This window comes from Sminthopsis crassicaudata, chromosome 2 (assembly GCF_048593235.1).
Source record: "Sminthopsis crassicaudata isolate SCR6 chromosome 2, ASM4859323v1, whole genome shotgun sequence".
NCBI classification, from domain to species: Eukaryota; Metazoa; Chordata; class Mammalia; order Dasyuromorphia; family Dasyuridae; genus Sminthopsis; species Sminthopsis crassicaudata.
The window spans coordinates 431,511,438-431,528,252 of NC_133618.1; the positions used below are offsets into that span (position 1 = coordinate 431,511,438).

Genomic DNA, 16,815 nt, shown 5'->3' on the forward strand with positions numbered 1-16,815 from the left:
TTTTATCTTCCTCACTCTGAGAAATGGGTCTGGTGGTATTTGTTACATTCTATATAGTTAATTTTCCTCAGTTTCAGGTTACAGAGGTGATGTCCACAAGATCCCAAATGATGACCCTATTAGAACCAAGGCTGCAGGCAGGGTAGAGCAGCCAGGCAAAATTAGATGCCATGAGAATCAGGGTACCTGAGACTTGAGACTGAAGAGTATTTCTGGACATGGAACTGGGAATGTGCTCTATATAAATTAATTAAGCTATAAATCCATTTTCCTTCTCAGAGAATAAAGTGGTACAAAATGGGGGAAGAGAAGGAAGAATATGTCCATTGCATTTTGAGTAAGTTGTCTTTTTGTGGTTATTCCTTTAGAAGTAAATATTTCTATGTAAGGGCTAAGTTTTTTGTCACTGGCTAAATGAAACTAGGGTACAATTGCCTATCCCCTAAAATTGAGGGAATACTTTTAGAGAGAGGCTAGATCTATTTGCAGAGATCCTAGCCACCTGATCTTGATAACTTGGTCTTTAGGCAATGAATCACGATACTATAGTGTTACTTGTCTGACTTTCAATTTTCTCATCTATACAATGACAGAGTTTGATTAGATAATCTTTTAAGGCTGTTCCAGCTCTGAATTCTAGGGTTGAATCATATGTTTCAGGACAATAGATTCTGGCTCAACATAAAGAAGAAGTTCCAAATGATTAATGTTATATAAAAATGGAATTCACTGTCTTGAGATATAATGAGTAAGCTGAGTAGAAATATTCACCCATAGACTTAACTATATTTGAACAAGTTTACTCATCTGTAGGAAGTTGGGCTCACATGAAATGATCTAAAGGTCTCTCTTTTTTTAATAAAACTTTTTACTTTCAAAACACATGCATTGTTTTCAACATTCTCTCCCCTAGATGGCTAATAATCCAGTGTATGTTACACATTCTTCTATACATATTTCCACAATAATTTTGCTGCATTAGAAAAAAAAAAAAAAAACATCAAAAAAGGGGGAAAAAGAGGAAGAAAACAAAATGGAAGCAAACAACACCAAAGTGAAAATACTATGTTGTTAGCCACACTCAATTGCCACAATCTTCTCACTAGGTGCAGTGGCTTTCTCCATCACAAAATCACTGGAACTGGCCTAAATCATCTTGCCTTTAAAAAGAGCCATGCTCATCAGAATTGATCATCATATAATCTTGTTGCTCATCAGGAATTGATTATCATATAATCTTGTTGCTGTGCACAGTGTTCTCTTGGTTCTACTGACTTCACTTAGCATCAGTTCATGTAAGTCTCTCCAGGTCTTTCTGAAATCAATCTGCTGATAATTTCAAATATTCCATAATATTCATATATTGTAACTTATTCAGCCATTCTCCATTCTCCAATTGATGGGCATCCATTCAGTTTCCAATTCCTTGCCACTACCAAAAGGGCTGCTACAAACATTTTTTGCACATATAGATCCTAAAGGTTTCTTTCACACTGAGCCTGTGATTTCACATTGAGGGTTGTTTACAAAGCTCTAATGGTGTGACCTTCTCCTCTCATCCTTCCCTATATCCAGAGACCTGAGAAGAGGCAAAACCTCTCTTTATACTGGGACAAAGAATTGACTTATGTCAGGTTTTAGTGTTAGCTCTGCTAAAGATATCACTGATAGAAAAAAAAAAAAGTTAAAAAGCCTGTCTTCTTGTTTCTTGGCCCTGGAATTCTGGAAGATATCTTATGTTGTCAGTTGAAGCTCAAGTATATCCTGTAACTGATTTCCTCAAAGTTCATCAAATATAAGGTCATAGGTGCAAAACTAGTTGTTTTTGGCATAAACACCTATATTAGAAAGGGAAGGAATTTATGAAAGGAGGGACTAGCTCTTGAATCTTCTTTCACAACATGACAAAGTGAAAATGTGTTTAACATAATTGTTCATAGACAACCTATATCAGATTGTTTGCTGTTTTGGCAATGGGAGAAGACAGGGAGGGAGAAAAATTTGAAACTCAAAATCTGACTGCTGGACTACTATGCTATGGACTCTAGTCTCAAACATCTGATGGTTCTTGTCTTTCAATCTTTCAAGTCTCACCAGGTCATAACCTGGTCCATTCTGATTCCTCTATTCATTTGTCTAAGAACAGAAAAGAATAGAGCCAAACAAATAGAAAAAAAGTAGTTCCAAGCTTTCAAGACTTCATGGTGACTCTGGTGGAGAGATGATGGTCAGTAGTATCACCTGCAACTTTTCTCCTCATGTGGCACTTCAGTTATGTCTGAATCTTTATGACCCCAATTGGGTTTTTCTTGGCAAAGATATTGAAATGGTTTGCTATTTCCTTCTCCAGATCATTTTATAGTTGAGGTAAACAGGGTTAAGTGACTTGCCCAGGGTCCAACAGCTAGTAAGTGTCTGAGACTGGATTTGAATTTAGGAAGAGGAACTTTCCTGGCTTGAGGCCTGGCTCTCTATTTACTGTGGTGCTACTTAGTTATTCCTGGGATTTACTTTTCTCCTCATGTGCCAGTAATATGTGAATTCCAAGGAAGAGTCTTTATCACACAGGGAGAAGAGAGAAAGGCCTTGATTAAGTGCAAGCCTCAAGAGCTAAGAATCTGAATCATAGGCAAAGAGACAAGTATAACTTGAGAGAAGCCCTAAGCACTGTGAATGACGTAGCCCCGATTGCTCAATTGTTGGCTGATGCACCTGAAAGCTGGGCCAAGGGATTGTTCTTCAGCATATCTAATGATCCTTGCTATTTAATAGGATCATGCTGCAAAGGCCATTCATTGGAGTAATTTATTGTTGACTTTGAAAAATTACAAAAAATCCCAGATGGCAAGTTTTGCAAAAATCAGAATCATGTCCTGGCTACACTTTATATTCTCCTTTGTGACTAACATCATATTTTATAACATAGTAGGCACCTAGTAATTGATGGCTGGATATATTGTTGAATAAGACAGAGAGAAATGGACTGTATAGCCCAAAGGATCCCAAATTCCACTTTAAATTAGAGCCAGTTCTCTATATATTTTGGAAATGAGGCCTTTATCAGAACCTTTGACTCTAAAAATGTTTTCCCAGTTTGTTACTTCCCTTCTAATCTTGTCTGCATTAGTTTTGTTTGTACAAAAGCTTTCTAATTTGATGTAATCAAAATTTTCTATTTTGTGATCAATAATGATCTCTAGTTCTTCTTTGGCCACAAATTCCTTCCTCCTCCACAAGTCTGAGAGGTAAACTTTCCTATGTTCGTAAATATCCTTTTGTAAAAGCCAATATATATTAAGTAAGTGGTTAGATGGAACTGTGGGTCTAAATAGGGGCCCTTTAACAATAGTGGAATGCTGCTAGAGCATGTGTGAGGGAGAAGTGGTATTTCCCAATCCTCAGAGCACCCCCTGCAACTCCAAGGGGCAGATTTTGTTTAGTGAGGTCCAGGTCAATTTGCATACTATTGATTCTGGTCATCTTCTTGTCTGCAGGCTTTTCCTACAGGTATTTTCTTTCACTCTTCTCATCTTTTCTACCTTTTGCTCTGGGAAAAATAATTATATCCATATATTTACACTGCTTCTTTCAGGACCTGATGACTGATTGTTCTAAGGCTACACTCCTCATTCCTGTCATTCTGGAGATCTAAACTCTCTTTGCTGGCCACTACTCCCTAACATATGTTATCTCTCACTATTACAAAATAAACTCATTAAAGTCAGAACTGTTTCATTTGTATCATCTGTATATATTTGTATTTGAACACCCAGTGCCTGGAACAGTGCCTGGCATATAATAGTAGCTTAATAAATATAATGAAACCATGGAAATACTTTTCAAACTTTAAAATGTTACATAAATGTCAGTTATTATTTACACACAGTCAGAGACCATAACATAAATAATATCTTGTATTCTATCTATAGTGGCTTAAGTTTTGTAAAGCTTTAATCTTGTATTAGCTCCACGAAGAGATAAAGGAAAAACTATTTCCTTTATTTTACAGATCAGGAAACTGAGGCTCAAATAGCCATATAGCATAAAGAAAAGAATATTCTGGCATTAAAAGTGTCAGTTAAAGGAAGTAATAATGCATGATTCCATGTGTGCTATATAATCTGTCTGTCTTATTCCTTATCTCCATCTATATTTCCACTTTTAGGCCCATATTCCTCCACCACATTGAAGGGCTACATTGTCCCAAGCTTCTTGAGGAAAAAAGCTTTCTCAGGTATTTTTGAAGAAAATTGCCATCCTGAAAGCTAATATGAGTTTAGATGCATAAATATAAGTTGAGCCTTGAATGAGAGTTGGACTAATTCCACTTTATACTCCACATATTGAGAACTATGTGCAAGCCTAGGAATCACAGTTTTGGTGAAGACATTGGCATATTGGTACATTTAGAAGGTGGATGAGGACACTGGAAAGCCATTCTGTGTGAGTAAATTAAAATAAATGGGAATGTTTATTCTGGAAAAGAGAAGAATTGGCCAGACCTGGTAGTGGTCTTTAAATATTTGAAGAATTTTTTTGTGTTCACTGATGACATTTATTCTGTTTGGCCCCAGAGAGAGCAAAGCAAGGAGCAGTGTTGGGGTGCTGGGCACCTAGAGGCAGATTTTACACAAGGATAAGGATCAGAACTAATTAGAGAGAGTGGGCTGTTTCTGCAAATAATAATCAGAGGTTCACAGACTTAGAATTGAAAGGGACCTCAGAAATAATTGAATCCACTCCCCTCATTTTAAAGAGAGGAGGAAACTGTTGCCCAGAGAAGGTTACTGACTTGTCTGAGACTTCATAAGGAATAAGTGGAAGGCCTGAGATTCAGAAATGATGTTCTTTTCATGTCTCCATGCTTTCTATCATTGAATATCATCAGAGGGGGTGGTTGGGATATAGAAGTGAAATTAGCAGCCTGGTAGTCAAACCACTTGGCAAACCAAGACCCAGAAAGGACTCTTGGGGCCATAGGTTTAGGGCTGGAATGGATCTTAGCAAACATTTTGTTCAACTTTCTCATTTTACAGATGAAGAGTGCAAATGAATTGTCAAAGATCACACAGGTAGGAAACAGATAAATAGCTAGAATTTGGTCCTAAGTCTGGCATCACCAAATTGTTTTCCCTCAGAAAGTGAAAGTGAATACTCATTTAAGAGCCTATTAGGAAAATTCCTGTCTCAGGTAGGAAGCTGGCTTAGAAAGACATTGAGGTTTAAAACTTTCCAGGTTTAGTTTTCTAGGGAAAATGGCACATTTTTTTTTCTTGAGTGTTTAATCCTTTCTTGAGCTCATCCCCTCATTTAATCTTAATACATAGCTGACATGGGTTTTCATTGGTTGTGCCATCAGTGCCACATCCTGGGGAAAAGATCAGATCACAGTACCTCACCTGGCTTGGATGCAGTATGTTAAACCTCTTACAATCCAGCTGTAAAAAAACAAAACAAAACAAAACAAAACATTGGACAGTCTTATTAGGCAATTTCTTTCATCTTTGATCAACAGAATATAACAAAATCACAGTACTTACTCTCAAATCATCTTTGGTTGTTTTAATGAAAAAAAGAGATTGATGAAAAAAGAGATAATGATTTCTGCAGTGAGTGGGCTTGATTCCTATTGACCCATTAGTGAAAATATTTACTGAGGGCTTAGCATACATAAAACAATATTCTATTCTTATTTCTATAAAGTTTTATTGTTTAAAAAACACTTCCCTCATGACAAGCCCACAAGGCAAATAATGTGAATATAATTATCCCCATTTTTATAGCCCGGAGAGATAAAGGTTTTTGAGTAAGTGTTGGATCTCAGGCAGTATGATTTTAGGTGTGACGTACTTGTCACTATAATATGCTGTCGCCATTTTATTAATAGGAACCTCAGTGACTTATCCAACATCATACATAATGAGTTAACAGCAGAAACAGGACTCATCCTTGCATTTTCTGATTTCTGGGCCACAGCTATATTCATTCTTTACTTGGATCTATATATCTGAGATTGAATAGGGTAAGGGTGAAAAACTTATTATTTTATTTGATCACTGGTTTTTAAATAGATTGAGTATTTAGATGGTGACCAGAAAATAGATGATGATTTTTAATTTCATTTAAAAAATTAGGAAATACAAAGTTAAGGAATTCCTCAATTTCAAAGATTTTTATGTACAAATTACATGTAGATGCACGCATATACCACATTCTGGGCATACATCGTAAAACAAAAGTACAAATACACAATCTCTCTTTTCAAGGACTTTACATTTGTAAAGGGCTAGAACTGAGCAATGCACTTGGATGATGAAGCACGTGACACTAATTGCCAATTGGACGGTTCCCTATTAACTTGTTTAAGGTTGACCCTCCCCAGCTGTTCTGTGCTGACTTGATTGGTGAGACAAAGAGAGGGAAGTGACTTGTGTGGGAGGAGTAAGAGAAACTTGGGTGGTGGAACTCACGCTCACTTGCACTCTTGACCTGGCGTTGGAGGCGACGGTAAAGATCTAGAATAAAGACGTTTAGTGATCCTGACTCCTGCTGATTTCTGGAAAGATAGAGTTCCAGCATTTGGCGCCCCACGTTGGGGCTCTCCTGGCAGTTACAATTACTAGTCTGTCCTAGACCCACCAGAGTACCTTTGACCACTGTCCTTTGCAGTGTGAACTCTACCCGGCTCGCCTCCTCTGAGGCCTTCAAAGGTCTCTGGCCACAATCTCTTGAATCTATAGCTTAATAACCGGTAGCGCACTCAAGAACAGCCACGTGTAATCTTAAAAGCCTTTATTATACCTACTCACATAATGCCCTAACTGATGCCCTGACTTGTTGGTTCCCGAGTGAACACCTGGTCAGAAGACCCATGTGTTCACTAGCAAAACCCTTACCTCTTTTGGCTACCCATCTTGGCTTGGCCACCCAGGCTGGGGAGCCAGGGTGAAGAGCACGAAGTTAAAGAGGGCGGTTGCTGCCTGCAGTGGGCTTACATAGGGCCTGTGAGGTCACACACACAGCCAATCAGCAAGAGAGTCACCCATTACGAAGCTATCTCAATATGGCCAGGATCCCGCCCAAGGGCAGTCCTAATATCCACAGAAATTACTTCCGTGCCTCAATCTCCTGATGCGCTGTGGCACCCATTTAAAGGCCCCTTACATACATTGAATGGGAAGAGATACAATATATACATTAAAATATATTTCAAAGAAAAGCAAAAAAAAAAAAAAATCTATCTAGCTTCTGGATTGACCATGAATAATTTGGGGAAAATGATTTTGCTCAGGATTCTGAGACAATGATGGAATAGGGCAGAAAATTTTAGGCTTTCCAGATTTCTCCCACAAACAAAACTGCTCCTCACAGAGAATTTAGATGAAAAACAAGTGACTTGGGGCAGAACAAGGCAAAGGGAAAAAAAAAAAGAAAACAAGGCTAAAATTTAATCAATGTGAAGTGTAAACACTTCTGGGCTAGCTCCACTGAAAACTGCCAACTAGTTGGGTTTGGAAGTATCCTGGCATCAACCACAGGAACTTTCCCCTCTGGGACAATGTAGAGAGTCAGGAATCTTAAGTATGAGAAGGTTAAGGGAACCTGTACTGATAAGAAACACCAGGCCCAGCTGTTGTGACCCTAGGTGGGAAGGAATCAGCACACATCTGGTGAGTACAGAAACAATGAGGCAGAGAAGCTATTGTTTGAAGGTAGGTATAGGAGGATCGATTTCTGGGTTTGGGATTCCAGGCCAGAGGAGAAAACTGAAGAAATACATAAAGTCAGAAGCACCATCCCTGCTCCCCTACCACAAGATTAGAAGTGATTACATTTCTAACAAGTTATGTATTTTTTTAAGAGCAGGCAAAGAAAAAAGAATCCAATTATAGAATTTTACTATGGAAAAAGAAAAGACCAATGTTCATTTCCACAGAAGGACATTGAAGTACAAAAAGTCTCTCCTACCCCAAAAAACAATGTTAAGTAGTTACTTGCACCAAAACGATACATAGAAGAGCACAAAAAAGACTTTAAAATCAAATGAAAAAGATTGAGGGAAAAAAAAAAATTAAGAACAACCCAAGAAAAAACAAGAAGACGAGAGTCAACCAGCTAGAAAAGGAGATCCGGAATTTTAAGAGAGAAAATGATTCTTTGAAAATTAGAGTTGAGGGGAGGATTCTGGGAAGAGAGAAAATAGGTTAGTAAATTTCAAGTTCTCCTAATTTCCCCCACAAATAGAACAAATTTGTACTCAGGGTAAACATAGAGTTATCAAGAAAAGTCGGGGTAGAACAGGGGTTCTCCTGACACAATTTGAGAAGATCTGAAAAAAGGCCTCAGGCTGAGAATTAACTTGCTTGAAATGCTATCAGGTTAGGTTCTTCAGGCTAGTTGGCTATAACTGAAACCTCAACAGGAACTACTCTAGAGTCCCAGATTCTTTGTGGAGTCAGGAATTGTGTCCAGGAAGACTGAGTGAACTTCAACTGATGGGGAACATTAGGCCCAGCTGTGACTCAGCCCTGGTTGAGAATGAACCAGCACCTGGTGAGTGCAGAAGCAGTAATTTAGGGGCACTTCTAGTTGTAGGCACTTGTAGGAGGGTGAAGCTCTTGGTTTGGAATTCCTGGTCAGAATGGATAGCTGAAGGGAAGCTTGAGACACCATTCCTGCAGCTCTTGAGTAATGGTGCTTACATTAATACCTTTTATTACCATAAATAAATAAATAGATAGATAGATAGATAGATAAACAAACAAACAAACAAACCAGCAAACAAAGAAGCCCATCACTGAACCATATTATGGGAACAGGGAAGACTGAGATTCATCTTCAAAGAAGGACACGTTAGTTTAAAAAAAAAAAAAAAAAAAAAAAAAAAGCTTCTCTCCCAAAGACCAATGTGAATTGAATTGACAGGGGAAACCCCTTGCTTCTAGAAGTCAGTCACCTTGAACTCAGATTCCTTAATCCTATCTTACTGTAGAGACCAAACCCCCCACTCTGTTAACTACCACTAATTAAAACTTTCTATAGAGTTCAGCTGACACTAACCAAATTTTCTATAGAGCTGAACTAAAGTTAAGTACCACTAATTAACTTTCAATAGAGCTGAATTAATGTTAAGTAACACCAATTAAACTTTCTGTAACTTTCTATAGAGTTGAACTGAAGCCTATTCAAACTCAAACTTCCTTATTGTTTCAAAAGCCCCCAAGACCTGAATTCTGTTCATAAAACTAAGTACTCCACACATACCACCCTGCAGAACTCCTAATCCCATTTTGGGAGTTTACGGTCCACTAAGAGGTTAGTTTGCTTAGTGATCTAAAAATAAACTTTTCTTTTTCTTTGCCTCAGAATCGATTAAGAGTAAATTCTTTTACCAGACTCCAGCTTTGCTTTTCACACCATTAGCCTGAATCCCCAACAAAATTGTTCTCCACCCAGAGAGAATTTACAAAAGAATTTTAAAAGTAATTCAAAAATCAGATGAGAGACATTGAGGAAAAACTAAAGAAAAAATTAAAATCATCCAAGAGAAACAAGAAGCTTTAAAAAAAAAAAAAAGTTAAGCAACTAGAAAAAGAGGTACAGAGTCTCAGAGATGAAAACAATGCTTTAAAAATTAGAATTGGGTAGGGGACACCAGTAAAGCTATGAGAGACCAAGAAATAACAAAACAGATTATAAACAATGAGAAAATAGAACAGAATGTGAAACATCAGAAAAATTACAGATCTGCAGTACAAATCAAGAGAAAATATAAGAATAATTGGTTTGCCAAAAAGTTGTAACCAAAAAGAGAATCTTGACATAATAATGCAGGAAATAATTCAAGAACATCAGGGGAAAGTAGAAATAGAAAAAAGTCCATAGATTACCACCTCAAAGAGATCCTATGTGGAAAGCACACAGGAATATCATTGCCAAATTTCAAAAACCCCAAATCAAAGAGAAAATTTTGCAAGGAGCAAGAATGTGGGGAGCCAGCACTGAGCTCAGGGCAAAGGTCATATTCCTAGGTAAATACCCACCTAGGGTAAAGAAGTCTGTCTCCACACAATTTACGCCTGGGGCAAAGGTTATATTTTTACTATCCCTGGGGAAAGAATTTTTTTTTTTTTAATTTAGAATTTTTTTTTCCACAGTATATATGCATGAGTAATTTTTTTTTTTTATAATATTATCCCTTGTGTTCATTTTTCCAAATTTTCCCCTCCCTCCCCCTACTCCCTCCTCTAGATGACAGGCAATCCCATACATTTTACATGTGTTACAATATAACCTAGATACAATATATGTGTGTAAATACCATTTTCTTGTTGCACATTAAGTATTAGATTCCGAAGGTATATGTAACCTGGGTAGATAGACAGTAGTGCTAACAATTTACATTCACTTCCCAGTGTTCCTTCTCTGGGTGTAGTTATTTCTGTTCATCATTGATCAACTGAAAGTGAGTTGGATCTTTTTTATGTTGAAGATACTCATTTCCATCAGAATACATCTTCATACAGCATTGAAGTGTACAGCGATCTTCTGGTTCTATTCATTTCACTCAGCATCAGTTGATGTAAGTCTCTCCAAGCCTCTCTATATTCCTCCTGCTGGTCATTTCTTACAGAGCAATAATATTCCATAACCTTCATATACCATAATTTACCCAACCATTCTCCAACTGATGGACATCCATTCATCTTCTAGTTTCTAGCTATAACAAAAAAAGCTGCCACAAACATTTTGGCACATACAAGTCCCTTTCCCCTCCTCAGTATTTCTTTGGGATATAAGCCCAATAACAGTAATGCTGGGTCAAAGGTTATGCACAGTTTGATAACTTTTTGGGCATAGTTCCAAATTGCTCTCCAGAATGGCTGGATTCTTTCACAAGTCCACCAACAATGCATCAGTGTCCCAGTTTTCCGACATCCCCTCCAACATTCATCATTATTTGTTCTTGTCATCTTAGCCAATCTGACAGGTGTGTAGTGGTATCTCAGAGTTGTCTTAATTTGCATTTCTCTGATCAGTAGTGATTTGGAAAACTCATATGAGTGGATATAGTTTCAATTTCATCATCTGAGAATTGTCTGTTCATATCCTTTGACCATTTATCAATTGGAGAATGGCTAGATTTCTTATAAATTAAGGTCAGTTCTCTATATATTTTGGAAATGAGACCTTTGTCAGAACCTTTAACTTTAAAAATATTTTCCCAATTTGTTACTTCCCTTCTAATCTTGTTTGCATTAGTATTGTTTGTACAGAAACTTTTTAGTTTGATGTAATCAAAATCTTCTATTTTGTGATCAATAATGATCTCTAGTTCTCCTCTGGTCATAAATTCCTTCCTCCTCCACAGGTCTGAGAGGTAGACTACCTGGGGAAAGAATTCTGCCTCCGGACAAGTTACATTCTGGAATAACTCCTGTTACAAGAACTTTCTATGAATTAATAGCCTTTGTGTCTTACTCCATTATACCTTATATAAGTTTATGCTTATCCCAACAATAAACGAGACTTGATCAGAAAGCCTGTCTTGTCTCATTCTTTGCATCTCCTGTCTCCTGTTCCATATTCTTCTCTTCTAGGGTCCACGTTTTTGTCCCGCTGGACGGGACACAATTCAAATATGTTGAGGATACAATTAGAATTGTATAAGACATCAGCAGCTATAATAAAGACTGCATGTACTGGAATCCTTTCTAGTGACAATGAAAAGAACTAGGCCTATGGTCTAGTTATCATATCCAGCAAAATTATCTATAATCCTTAATGAGAAAAAAATGGATATTCAATGAATTTGCAGATTTTCAGGACTTTCTATCAACCAAACCCAACAGAACCTTAACAGAAAATTTAGCATATAATAGCCAATATGAAAGATCAATTATAAGAAACTTAACATGGACAAATTGTTTTCACATGAACAAATTATTCATGTTTTTCATATATGTATATATGTGTGTATATATATGTATGTATATAAGATTCACATCAATAATAGGGTAGTTCAAAAGTAAGTCTGGCAGAGTTAAGGTAAAAATAATAATGTATTTCAAATGGGATTCAGAAGAAGAATAGACAGGGACATTTGAAAGGGTGAGGAGGGCTTGTAGTTGTGAAAATCTACTTACATCAAGAATGGGTTTAGTAGGTAACACTACATATATACCACGAAGGATATAGCATCCTCCAAAATCTGTAAAGAAATAAGGGAGGAGAGATGGGTGGATAGGAAAGTAAAAGTGAGGGAAGAAGTCAAGTGATGGATCCTTGGATGGAGGGAGGTTAAGTAATAGCAAGGCAAGTTATGAAGCAGAATTTAATTACAGTGGAAGCAAGGATAAGAAAGACGTGTGTATATATGGAGTAGGTGTGGCTGTTAGTATATGTATTGATAGTGTATGTATTGATATATCTATATACATATACATAAATATATCTTTTCTTAAATGTAGCTTGCTTGGGAGTAGTTGTGGTGGGGAAATGAAAGGGGAAATAAGAGTAAAGTAAATAAGGTGAGCAGCAGAGAACCAAAGAATAATTTATGTGTAAGTAAAGAAAAAATGGTCATTCATGAATATAATTTCTTACATACATATATATATATATACTTTCTCAATCTAATAATGTGTTATTATATATTTTGAATCCTCCTTGATGTTCTGCTGGGCACATGACAATGTCCTCTTTTTCCTTTTTCTTTTCATTTTTCCTTACTCTTTTTTCAAAGAAAATTAGACTTAAGTAAGGGGAAACCAGTCAAATTATGAGACGAAGATATAATAGAACAAAATATAAAAAATGAAAAAATATAAGAAAATATAAGACTTCTCATAAAAAAATGAACAAATCTGAAGGACAGATCAAGAAGAGAAAATATAAAAATAATTACACTACCTGAAAGCTATGATTAAAAAAAAAAAAAAAAAGAACCCTGAAACAATAATCCAAGAAATAAATAAAGAAAAATTTCCTGAAATAATAGAACCAGAGGAAAAATAAAAATAGATGAAAAACTCTACCAATCACTACCAGAAAAAAGATGCTATAAAGAAAACATACAGGAACAGCATTGCAAAATTTCATAACCCCCAGATCAAAGGGAAAATTTTATAAGAAATAACAAGAAAACAATATTGGAACTATAATTAAAGTCACAGAAGGCCTATCAGTGGCTACAATAAAAGATCACAGGTTCTAGGATACTATAACTTGACAGTCAAAATATATCCGACAAAATTATGTATGTGTGTGTATATATATCAAAAGGATATATCACACTCCAAAATCTATAAAGAAATAAGGGGGTTTAGGTAGAGTACAGAAGGGTTTATAGATTAGCTGGAATGGGATAAAGTATATAGATTAATGGAAATGGAATTAAGAGGGAAGGTTAGGATAGGAGGAGAAGTTACAGGAAGTTTTTATGGGGGAGAGGTTAAATAATAGCTATGTGAGTGGTTAGAAATAAAGCAAAAGAATTAGGAATAGGAATCAAAAGATAATGCATATATATATATATACATATATATGTGTATGTAAGTATATATATGTATGTGTATATAAAGTGTTAATATACACATATACATACATAAACATACATACATATTCACACTGTATCCACATTATCTATCTGTCTGTCTGTCTATCTGTCCATACTTAATTGTAGTCTGCTTGAGGGAAGTGAGAGGGAAGAGAGGAGAAAAAAGAATAAAGTAAAAAGTGCATAGGAGAGAACAAAAGAAAACTTACAGGGAAGCAAAGAAAAGATTGATATTTATGAATTTATGAATACACTGTTCTATTATTATATATGTATTCTTGAAATGGAAATTTTTGTTACGGTTTTTGAATCTTCTCATGTTCTGCTGTGCACATGAAAAAAATTTTTTTTTCTTTTATATATATATATATATATATATATATATATACGTTTTATTTATTACCATTTTAGTAGTATTAGAAGTTGTTCGTGGTTTATAATTGTACAATTATTAAAGTAAGCACGATAGAAACAACGAAAGATAGGAAGTATGTTTTAATTATTCCTTTTTGAGTAGAAGTAGAAGAAGAAGATGCAGAGCTGTATATATAAATATATATTTAATATTTTTCTCTTTTACTCTAGAGGAAGTCCATGGGAGAAATTTCCTGTTAGCTCTCAATTTAGTACTCTGGAAACATAGTTGAAAAGAATGAGGTTGAAAAGAAAGGGATGGGCCAGTTTCACTATATATTCCGCATTGGGGTACTTTAATTATTAAGGTGGGAGTTTGCATTTACCCTAGTGGCAGTAGGATGCCACTGAAGTTTTTTGAGTAGAATAAATTGATAGATCTGTGTTCTAGGAACTAGGAATTAGGAAATCTAGGAAATTTCTCCAAAAGGAGGATAAATTAGAAAGAGGAGAGAAGAGAAGCATGTGACAAATTAGGAGATGACACAATTATAATACTTTAGTAAAGAGATGATGAACCCTGGACTGACAGTGTCTGTGTCATTGGAGAGGAAGGCACAGACAAGAGATTATCTGGAGATTAAGACAACAATAGATTGAAGATCTGATCAATCTATATATATCTATTTACACACTTATATGCATATAGATAGATTACAAATCCCCTTTCTTTCAAAGCAGGGATCTCATCTCATTAAGCTACTTATCATCAGCTATAGTTTGCTTGATCAATGAGATCACCTAGTATCATGCTCAAGGAGGTAGGAAGCAACAGACCAATAGACAAAGGTATGACAGTGAGAACTAGGCTCAACTGTTGCCTTAACCAAACATGGATAACATGGTGTTTAACCCACTCAATAGTGTCATGTTCAAAGAGATAAGATACCAAAGAGGCAGGATGTCAATGAAATAGGATGTCACCATGGTAGGATGTCACAATTCTGCACAATTCTCACAAGTCTAGTTCACAATTTTAGTTTGTCACAATTTTAATGCACTTGTATACATGACACTTGTCACAATTCTATTGCATTTGTATACATCTTTTGAAAAAAATCACAGATAAAGGTGCAAAACACAAATAACGGTGCACATAAGCAAAGTGATGTCCTGTAACATTTTGTTAGTAACTTTGGCAGGTGGGCATGTTGGTTTTTCATCCACTAATTTAGAGACATAGTCCTTAAATAGAAAACATAGGTCAAAGCCTCTCCCCAAGCCACCATATGATGAGCAGCTATGGAGGAAGCATACAACCCCACTGCCCATTTAACTGTCTGTTTATATTGCACATCACCCAAGACAGTCCATTTCAGCTGCTACACTGGAGCTGTGTCTGCTGTCTCTGGTGTCACGGTCAGGAGGGACATCAGCGTCTGGAGGGCTGCTGACATCTGGCTGGTCCCTCTGGGCTGTTGTTTGGTCCTTCTCTTGGATCTCCAGGTCATGAATGTCTTTGGTGGGGATGAACTCTGTTGCTGGATCTGCACCTAGGAAAGAATGTACCCGGGGTCCCAAACCCTGACCCAACTTGGGCCTTTCCAGGTGCAATCTAAGCCTTTCCACATCACTGTGGAAAGAAAATTTTTATCGTTGTCAATTAGTCTGTCATTTAGCTACACTTTCTATGTATGCCAGAAGTGCATTGCTAAAGTAAAGTCCAAAGAATTTAAAAATGTAAAAATCAAAATAATTAAAAAATGTAAAATGAAAAGAATTAAAAAATGTTTGCAATTTTTAAATTATTTTGATTTTACAATCACATGAATGCATTGCCACATCTTGTACATATCCCAAAATTCCCTTCTCTTGTTTAAATGGGAACATCTTGGGGGTATAAATACTCTGTCCAGTAATGACTTCGCTAGTCATTAAACTTATAAACTTATAAGAAATGCCAATGAAATGGGCAAAGTCAAATTCAATGCAAAAAGAATTAAAGGCAGAAGATTCATAAGCCAATCCATAACCTGTCTTAAATGCATGTGAGATTCGTACAATGGAAAGATGGTTGATCACATGTCTAACTGCTTCTCCAGACTGGAGTGAAGCCATAAAGAATTGAGAATGTATATTCACAGTTACATGGGTGCTCGCCTTTTAAAATGAGTAACGTCCATTGGTCTTAAAACATTAAGTTTCAAACCATAAGGGTTTTGTCTTATAGGGAGCATAGGAGAGTTAAAAGAAGGACAAGCTGTAGAGCCTTTTGCTATGCTCTTAGCTTCCTCTTTAATTATCACAATTTGCAAATATAAGGTTCTAGCAGCCTGATTATAAAAGATATGATTTGAAAGTCCACTCTGAAAATGGACATGTAGGATATATTTGTCTGAGTGCTCTCTCACTCGTTCTTGAAGTTCTTTAAAGAACTGATAATATATATTAAAAATAAAAGTAGTACCACCTTAACTCTTGGAGATATTTTTCTCACAGAAGCAAGGTCATCAGCCACATGCCTTTGACTCAAAGGAGAGCAGTTCTTTATGCCATGTGGCAAAGCTGTTCAATCAAATCTTTTATAAGGCTCAGGTGAATTAATGCTGGGCACTGAAAAGAGAAATTCCTTCATATCCTCCTTATCTAGAGGGATATAATTCTTAATTCTAAGAGACCATTTCTCAAGCAATTGAGGAGATGGAAGCCCAAGCTGAAGAACTTCTGTCTCCATGTGTCCATTTATTTTTCTCTGATCAATAAACATTCTCCATTCCTCAAATTTTCTTTTGATAACAAATTTGGGGGAATTCCAAGGACTTAGAGAAGCTTGTAAATATCCTTGGTTAAATTTTTTCTGTCTTATGCCTAATGAAATCTGAATTTTTCCATTTTTTTAAGAA

General features: G+C 36.2%; 1 long non-coding RNA gene across 1 annotated transcript in view; it reads left to right on the plus strand.

Annotated features, from left to right (window-relative positions):
• The window catches only part of LOC141553571 (uncharacterized), a 34,996-nt gene extending 23,484 nt beyond the window's left edge, over nucleotides 1–11,512 (plus strand). Inside the window, exons 2-3 of the long non-coding RNA XR_012485530.1 lie at nucleotides 10,493–10,582; nucleotides 11,372–11,512. This is a non-coding gene — a long non-coding RNA (uncharacterized LOC141553571). The remainder of the gene's footprint in view (nucleotides 1–10,492; nucleotides 10,583–11,371) is intronic.
• The last annotated feature ends 5,303 nt before the right edge of the window (nucleotides 11,513–16,815 follow it).